The sequence below is a fragment of the Protopterus annectens genome, chromosome 15.part0, assembly GCF_019279795.1.
Source record: "Protopterus annectens isolate FY-2018-M chromosome 15.part0, PAN1.0, whole genome shotgun sequence".
Lineage (NCBI taxonomy): Eukaryota > Metazoa > Chordata > Ceratodontiformes > Protopteridae > Protopterus > Protopterus annectens.
Window position 1 is genome coordinate 27,053,021 of NC_056749.1, and position 10,072 is coordinate 27,063,092.

At 41.7% G+C, this 10,072-nt stretch overlaps 1 protein-coding gene across 1 annotated transcript in view; it reads left to right on the forward strand.

Annotated features, from left to right (window-relative positions):
* The first annotated feature begins 4,872 nt into the window (after positions 1-4,872).
* Positions 4,873-10,072, forward strand: part of LOC122790066 — a 606,586-nt gene continuing 601,386 nt past the window's right edge. Inside the window, exon 1 of the mRNA XM_044057631.1 lies at positions 4,873-5,056. The gene's annotated coding sequence lies outside the window, so the exon portion shown is untranslated. The remainder of the gene's footprint in view (positions 5,057-10,072) is intronic.

Sequence of the window (10,072 nt, forward strand, 5' to 3'; positions counted from 1 at the left end):
ATCATCATGCCATATACAGCACAGTGGATTGAAAAATGTCTGTTTGACAGATCACATTGTTAAAGCTGCAGGTGCCTCCTTGGTAAGAAACAGTCTCTATTGGAGTTCCTCAAGGCTCACTGCTTGGTTCTTCTCTGGTTACAATTTATTTCTCTGATCTATAAGTCAATTTTGGCAAATTTGCTGATCATTGCAAACTTGATTTAATTACTTAAGCACTCTCCATTGTGAAGGTACTCCAGGATGGGCTGGATTATACAAATAACTGGTGTAAGAACAAAGGGCACAAATTAATGTAAAAAATGTAGCAGTGTCCACCTTGGTCAAGTTAATGATTCCTCATCATACGACATCGATGACACACCCTTTAAGAATTACATTGTCATTACACACCCAAGCACCTCTGGCAGTTAGCACAGAGGACTGTGGTAGTGAGCTGTTAATAAGCTACTTCCTGAGGTACAGGGTTTGAGTCCCTCAGCCTTCATTTGCCTGCTGTGTGACCTAGAACAAGTCATTTAACCAGACAATTGGCTCCTTAATGGACTGCTAAACTTCATACCTACTAACTACTTACGAAATGAGGTCTGGGGCCATGGGGTATTTGGCCAAGTGGTTCAGGAGTGCATCAAAAAGAAGCACATTTTGTATATGGTTATAATGATTATAACCATGGCAGAAGGAGACATGGCTGTCCAAATGAAGGTGATGTTATAAATCTGTGATTTTAGGGGAGCTGATTATGTTGACTGAGGGGGTCAGAGACAAGTTAGGAGACTAGAAGTAAAGCAAATGAGGAAACAAGCTATGAAAATGGATCAGAAATGGATTTCTACCATACCTCTCAACTGTCCTTGATTTTGACTCAAATTTTAACTTTGTCCCTCTTATTCCCTCCTAAAACTAGTGACTTTTGGAGGAAAGGTGGTGAATTACACTTAATGAATAATGACAATAATTAAAAGTTATAAACTTCTTTTACTTCAGAAAATGTGTATTAATTCATATGCTCTGATTCTGTTAATGTTTCAAGTTAATAGCACTAATATTTTAAAAGTGTCCCTGATTGTCCCTGACTCTGTTGAAATGTGTTCCCAATTGGTTGAGAGGTCTGATTTCTACTCACACCATGGGAAGGGGATGAGCAAAAAGTAAATGCAGGAGAGGGTAGTCATCACTCACACACTCACACACACTCACACACAGACACACACACAGACACACACAGACACACACAGACACACTCACACACAGACACACACACACACACACACACACAGACACACACACAGACACAGACAGACACACACAGACACGCACAGACACACACAGACACAGACACACCAGACACACACAGACACACACATACACACACAGACACACTCACACACAGACACACACACAGACAGACACAGACAGACACACACAGACACACACACACACACACACACACACAGACACACACTCACACACAGACACACACAGACACACTCACACACAGACACACACACAGACAGACACACACACACAGACACAGACAGGCACACACAGACAGACACACACAGACACACAGACACACACACACAGACACAGACACACACAGACACACACACACACACACACAGACACACACACACACACACACACACACACACACACACACACAGACAGACACACAGACACAGACACACACAGACAGACACACACACACACACACACAGACACACACACAGACACACACACACACAGACACACACACACACAGACACACACAGACACACTCACACACAGACACACACACAGACAGACACACAGACAGACACACACAGACACAGACACACACAGACAGACACACACAGACACAGACAGACACACACAGACACACACAGACAGACACATACAGACACAGACACACACAGACACACACAGACACACAGACACATACACATACACACACACACACACACACACACACACACACACACACACACACACACACACACACACACACACACACACACACACACGTTCATGCACGCACACAGGAAAATGCCATGGCAGCATAAATGAATAGTCAATAAAATAAAATGCAAAAAAATATCATTAAAGATTTGATTCATTTTGGATTTGTCTTAGAATGAATGTAACTTTCTTACTGTTATTAAGACAACACTTAGTCAATGATAGTGTGAGAGGCATTTTGATTATATGATAAAGAAAGTATTTTCTGATTGTTTTTGCATTTTATTAAACTTGATTTTTCTCAGTAATTTCTTATTATTTGTCATCCTACAGCCTGGGTCCTAAGGGAAAAGGATTTTTGGACAATCTATTTACCTGGTTAATACATGAATGAATAAATAAGTAGTCCTTATGAAGCTGTATTACAGGTCACTATCAACTTGGTCACCAGATCTGCTTAGCCTTGAAGGACTCCTGCTGCTGGTCCTCTTCAGTAAAAACAGAAACACGTTTTACCTGCTGCCCTATGTCCACTGCACTCAGAGCTTATTTAATTTTATTTGTATTCACTCAGTGAGGTACAACACTGATCCAGCTGGACCATTTGCAGGATCAGCCCAAGACTACAAAAGTAAGACTAGAAAGCAGACATACAGTCTTAAAATACAGAATGTCTGAGCTTCATTCTAAGCAAAGTAACAGATGTCCAGTGGTCCATCAAACAATTCCAGCACCACTATGATGACCTGAAACAATACTGTCCTGAAAGTTAGCAGGATTGGGAAGCTGAAGTGTGAAGACAGCATCTAGAGATGTACTGCAAGTGTGGCATTGTTTTTATCTTCAAGAAAAGTGTATATCTCTCAGGTAATTGTATAGCCCTCAGGTACTATTAACATGTGCACATTTAGATTTCAGATCTAAAGCAGACATATCTCAAGAGTGTGAATTGTCACAGGAGGTGAGAATGGTTGGCTGTAACATGAGGTATTTCTCATTGCTATCTGTCTTAGAGCTCTGTCTTAATTATGTGACATATTTATGGCACTTTGTAAATTGTGTCTGCAGTCTGCTCGTCCACCTGATGGGGAAGAGGAGATCAGAAGCCCCAGCCACCTTAACCACCATCTCCCTCTGTTGTGCCTTATGGCTGGAGGGTATATGATGGGATGTAGGCGGCTCATCAGAAGTGGTGAAAACTTCTCTGAGGTGGGTTCCATGTCCGTCAACTTTTTGACCAATCACAACTATACCAGATAGTTAACACTACAGCAGATAAAATAATCAAGCATCGAGTTGGCCAACATGTTGGCTAGACAGAGACTGTCCTACAGTTAGTGACAGATTCACTTGAAGTGACAGGACCTGAGCACAAGTCATCATAATGTCTGGCACCATCTGGCAGTGCTTACATATGATCATCAGCTGGAAATGGTTCTGTGCTGGTAGCTCTTTGAGCAGCCTTGATACCAACCTGTGACTCCCTTCCAAGTGTGTCCTGCATGGTCTAACTGTCATCATTAGTATTTGTCCACCATCTGTATAAGTATGTGCCCAACCTTTACTACTCCGGCTATGTATGCACAAAACCTACTCCTCTTTGTCTGTACAGTTTTGTTTGTTAGCACCCTGCACATGATTCCAAACCCTCTGTCCATACCTAGTCTTCCCTTGTCTACTGTATTCCTCATCCTTTCTCTTTTCATATAAATAAAAGCTCTATTCCCCCCAAAATGTAAACTCCTTTCCCCAAGCTTCACGTACATCTGCATCCTCATGTTTCCCCCTTTGAGTTTCCATCTGTTTGCTCTTCTCCTTTTCTCCCAACAATAACAGTGATGTTCGAGGTCATGTGACCCCAAGCTTCACCTGCCTCTTTATCCTCATGTTTCCTTCTGTTTGCTCTTCTCCTTTTCTCCCAACAATAACAGGGATGTTCGAGGTCATGTGACCCCAAGCTTCACCTGCCTCTGTATCCTCATGTTCCCCCCTTTGAGTTTCCTTTTGCTTGCTCTTCTCCTTTTTTCCCAACAATAACAGGGATGTTCGAGGTCATGTGACCCCCAAGCTTTACCTGCCTCTGTATCCTCATGTTTCCTTCTGCTTGCTCTTCTCCTTTTCTCTGAACAATAACAGTGATGTTCGAGGTCATGTGACCCCAAGCTATCTGCTCTTAAAGGCCACTTTAAGCCTTGCCAATTTCCCTTTTTGTGTTTGAATTAAGCTATCCCATTTGGTTAGAGACTGGCCTTACCCATCACGTGGTCGATAATTATATATTACCCCTAGCGAGAATAACTGAAATCATACCATAGATAATATGAGGGGATGCATGCATGGAATGAAGCCTACATGCTACACAATGTGTCTTCACAGGCATTTCTTGCCCAGCTGCCCAACAAACCTGCATAAACCCCAGCCTATGTATTCCCAATCTACGCTCTTTAGCTTTGCTTACTCATTATTATAGAAATTTTATTTAAAAAAGAAGAAAGAAAAAAAACAGATATGAGACAGAGAGAGAGAGTGAGAGAAAAAACACAACTGGTTTATTTTTAAAGATGTGCACAAACAGTAAAGGAAAATAATCCTTAGAAAAGTGACCTTCAATGTGACCTGTTCCAGGTGACTAGCTAGAGAAACTTGTTTTGCTCTCTCAAACAGAACCGTGAAGGGTTGTTTGTTGGAATCTGCACAAGGTGCTTGGGCACAGAGCCAGGTAAAAGTTCCATACTTCTCTACGAACTTCTCTATAAGCCCCTTTATTGTATAAATGCATAATACAGATTTGCTTTTTGGAAACAGATGCAGATTGTGTTTGTGTGTCTGCATGTGTATGTGTGTCTATATATGTATTTTTCAAAGCTACTATTGGCCAGATGCATGGCATCTGAATGCTGCCTGCATAGTAATGGGGAAGGGGAGGAGGTACAGAATCAGGTAACTGGTTAAGAGCTGGTCTGGCATAAAACCAGCACCACAGAGCGGTTCTTCTCTGTAGGAGGCAGTACAAACTTTCACACAGCTGCATATCTTATAAAGGAATTTGCTCTCACCTCAGCACAACGCAGAGCCATTCTTCTGATGTGAGGAGGTAAGACATTTCGTTTTTGTACTTGTGAGACTTTTCTTGTGTGAGATGACACCAGTCTGAATTAGAACTGGAAACTTTGACTATGTAATTTATCAATAGCAGAGTATTATAAAATCAAAGTGACAAGTACAAAATAACCGAGAACAAAATGTTAAGAAAAAAATTAATGCATCCTGTCAGCTTAAGATACCTGGAGATCTGAATGGAATAGAAAATAAGAAACTTTAGTTAGTCTGGAAGCTAAGATAGTAACTTTTTCATCTGTATAAGTTTTAAACAGAAGAACAGTTTCATTTGAGCAAGGTCCACATAACTGTGCTGTCCCACAGATTGCCTATTCTTACATGTTTTTGTGCTGTACCCCTCAAGGTCACACAGTTTGTTTCAAATGCAAAGAAACAGGAGTGTTATAACTGCATGAAAACTTGAGACAAGTGTTTTTATAATTATATGGAAATAGGGATGTTTGTTATAAATACATGGAAATAGGGGAGTGTTTTTAAATGCATAGAATCAGCAGCATTTTGCTATAACATCATGGAAGAAGAAGCATTTGTTAAAGCTGCACAGATTGTTACAATGTAAAAAGATTGACTGTTACTCTATTGTATAGAATTTCATGTAGCAAGTGTCTCTGTTGCCTCCAATATTACCTTTCTTAACAAAGAAAGCTGTAACTAAATGACAATATGTCAGATTCTAACCTGTTTTAAACTCAAGGACTTGTATAAGTGACAATCTGGTACTGTAGCCTTTGGAAGCAAGTTTAAACTGTAACACAGCAAAAATGTCTAGCTACTCCCAGTGACTGCAGAGATCTGCACATGACTAATGAGCTCTTACCAAGATGATAGGTTCTCCATGAACCATCAGCTACTCCCAGTGACTGCAGAGGTATGCACATGACTAAGGAGCTCTTACCAAGATGATAGGTTCTCCATGAACCATCAGCTACTCCCAGTGACTGCAGAGGTATGCGCATGACTAATGAGCTCTTACCAAGATGATAGGTTCTCCATGAACCATCAGCTACACCCAGTGACTGCAGAGGTATGCAAATGACTAAGGAGCTTTTACCAAGATGATAGGTTCTCCATGAACCTTTAGCTACTTCCAGTGACTGGAGAGGTATGTACAGGAACTAGTGAGCTCCTACTGAGATGGTAGGTTCTCCTAGTGAACCAATAGGAACTTCCAGTATGATTGCATGTAGTTCTAGGAGCCAGAGGTACTTGCACTCATGGATAGTGTGACACCTCACCATTGGCCCAGTAATCAAGGAGCCTCACTCCTTACCACTGGCAACAGTGGGGGATGTACACACTAAGAGGATGACAAGTACACACACAGTAAAGTGCAATTCCCCTTAAGATCACACAGAGACCACAGTCAGTCTGGGGCTGGTTGCTACCTCTTTCTCCAGATCCCCAGTAAGACTCCCCACTTGCACAGCTATAGGGTTGAGATCTCAGCTGAGTGGCCAAGCCAAGACCTCCAGCACCCTTTCTGTCCAACCAGTGCTTCTTATCTCTGCCCATGTAGCTGACACACACACACTTTGAGATCTGATTTATACACAAGCACACACACACACACACACACACACACACACACATACACACACACACACACACACACACACACACACACTTGGGAAAGACTGGCACAGGTTTACTAGCTATGCCCCATTTTGCCCAGACGATAAGGAATGTATTACTGCCACCAGCCAACTCTTTATCAGCTATTTTAAGGCCCTTAACAAAGGGTGTTCAATCCTACTGTGTAATGTTGCTATTAATCCAAATGGTAGTTTGACTAACAGCAAGGCTATTAAGTTTGCCTAAACAGTGTCATCAAATAAATATGCAAGTGCTCACAGAACTTAAATATGTCTCAAAAATAAAATATATTTAATAATAGATAATAAAAGAACAAGACAATACTCAGTAAATAATCACAGTGACAGCAGAATTCAAAATCGCAGGAAATACTTAAAACAACATTGCTGGACAGTCTCAAATAAAGAAAGAACACATCTATGCTGTACTCCACTATATTCCTAACTGTATCTAAGAGGAATTACTGTACCCTAGTTAACTTACTTACAGAGTAAGGCAAGGCAGATGTGGTGAATGGGTTTTCCAGCTGATGTTGTCAGGTCAAAGACAAATACAGAATACTCTGCCTCTTTCAGACACTCCTCACATTAATATCTCAAATATTACTTCTGGGATGCTTGCAGGATGACATCACTTCTTGTCAGCTAACTTAAGTTCCCAAGCTAAACCCCCATTGCTAGAAATGCCAGCCTTTAGCATCTACTCTGAAAAATACATAGCCCTTAGATCTTTGCAGCTGCTGGAAGACATAAAACAATAAAACACTTACAAGACAATGCAGAAGGCATCCTAGGTTTAGACATCCTGTCTCCTTGCTGCATTGAAATCATCTTTTATGGCACAGTTATAAAATAATTTTATTTCAAATATTTTTCTGAAGTTTTGCAAGTTAACCTTCTATGTTCCAGTTCCCACTGTTAAAATACATACATCCAAACAGTTACAATAATGTATGTACAATTCTGTTCTAATCCAGCAGGGTACACTGTGGTCACACCTCTAGGCACATTACTTGTACAAACCCTTTTCACACACACTTCTGTACCAGCAGTTTGATATACACATAACATACAGTTCTAATATAGTGGTAACACAAGCAATTGCATCATGCTGATATTCACAAATGACATATAAGTATTTACAGAATTCAAGATAGCTGTGATGGCAGTTTCTCCTTATGTCACACTTCTATATAAATCATATTAATATTCATAAATGACATATAGTTATTTACAAAATTCCAGATAGCTGTCTGGCAGTGTCTCCTTTTGTTACACTTCTATATAAATCATATTAATATTCACAAATGACATATAAATATTTACAAAATTCCAGCTAGCTGGGCTGGCGGTATTTCCTTTTGTTACAGGTAAATAGTCTCATGAACTGGGAGACATGACTATTGACCTGGTAGATAGTTCCATGACCTGGGAACATGCTTAGTGAACCTGTAGGGAGTCCCATGACCTGGGAGACATGCCTAGTGAACTGGTAGGTAGTCTCATGACCTGGGAGACATGCCTAGTGAACTAGTACCTAGCCTCATGACCTGGGAGACATGCCTAGTGAACTGGTAGGTAGTCCCATGACCTGAGAGACATGCCTAGTGAACTGATAGGTAGTCCCATGACCTGGGAGACATGCCTAGTGAACTGATAGGTAGTCCCATGGCCTGGGAGACATACCTAGTGATCTGGTAGGTAGTCCCATGACCTGGGAGACATGCCTAGTGAACTGATAGGTAGTCCCATGGCCTGGGAGACATACCTAGTGATCTGGTAGGTAGTTCCATGACCTGGGAGACATACCTAGTGAACTGCTATGTAGTCCCATGACCTGGGAGACATACCTAGTGATCTGGTAGGTAGTTCCATGACCTGGGAGACATACCTAGTGAACTGCTATGTAGTCCCATGACCTAGGAGACATACCTAGTGAACTGGTAGGTAGTCCCATGACCTGAGAGACATGGCTAGTGAACTGATAGGTAGTCCCATGACCTGGGAGACATGCCTAGTGAACTGATAGGTAGTCCCATGGCCTGGGAGACATACCTAGTGATCTGGTAGGTAGTTCCATGACCTGGGAGACATACCTCGTGAACTGCTATGTAGTCCCATGACCTGGGAGACATACCTAGTGAACTGGTAGGTAGTTCCATGACCTAGGAGACATACCTAGTGAACTGCTATGTAGTCCCATGACCTGGGAGACATACCTAGTGAACTGGTAGGTAGTCTCATGACCTGGGAGACATGCCTAGTGAACTGGTAGTTAGCCTCATGACCTGGGAGACATGCCTAGTGATCTGGTAGGTAGTCCCATGACCTGGGAGACATACCTAGTGAACTGATAGGTAGTCTCATGACCAGGGAGACATGCCTAGTGAACTGGTAGTTAGCCTCATGACCTGGGAGACATGCCTAGTGAACTGGTAGGTAGTCCCATGACCTGGGAGACATGCCTAGTGATCTGGTAGGTAGTCCCATGACCTGGGAGACATACCTAGTGATCTGGTAGGTAGTCCCATGACCTGGGAGACATACCTAGTGAACTGATAGGTAGTCCCATGACCTGGGAGACATGCCTAGTGAACTGATAGGTAGTCCCATGGCCTGGGAGACATACCTAGTGAACTGCTATGTAGTCCTATGACCTAGGAGACATACCTAGTGAACTGGTAGGTAGTCCCATGACCCTGAAACTTCTTCCAGTGGTCCAGTAGACACAGTTATGAACCAGTAAGTACTCGCATAATGCCAATAATGTTGTGATCTGGAGTATTTTCATTTAGAGAAACAGTAACACCCACTTCCATCACTCCCATCTGCATTAACAGTAACACCCACTTCCATCACTCCCATCTGCATTAACAGTAACACCCACTTCCATCACTCCCATCTGCATTAACAGTAACACCCACTTCCATCACTCCCATCTGCATTAACAGTAACACCCACTTCCATCACTCCCATCTGCATTAACAGTAACACCCACTTCCATCACTCCCATCTGCATTAACAGTAACACCCACTTCCATCACTCCCATCTGCATTATAGTACAATTAAAAAAAAAACTTCTATTTACTCATTTAGAAAAATCCTGCCTTTGCTCTAGCTACTCATCTGACTAACGCTATATTCTCCACTTTTTATACACACCCTCTGGCTTTCTTTAGATCTACACTTTACAGTACTATCCTGTCATGCTTTCTTCCTTCCCTGTAAATACTCACTCTTTTACCTCAAATCATTTCAAGCCATCCTCAGAAATATCACACTGTGCTTGCTAATATATATGCCAGCCTAGTTTGTGTAATACCATATACTCTTTGATGTACAAAGTTTGTTAAAATTGATAAGGTGTCTCTTTTGGTTATTTATATTTGCAATGTGA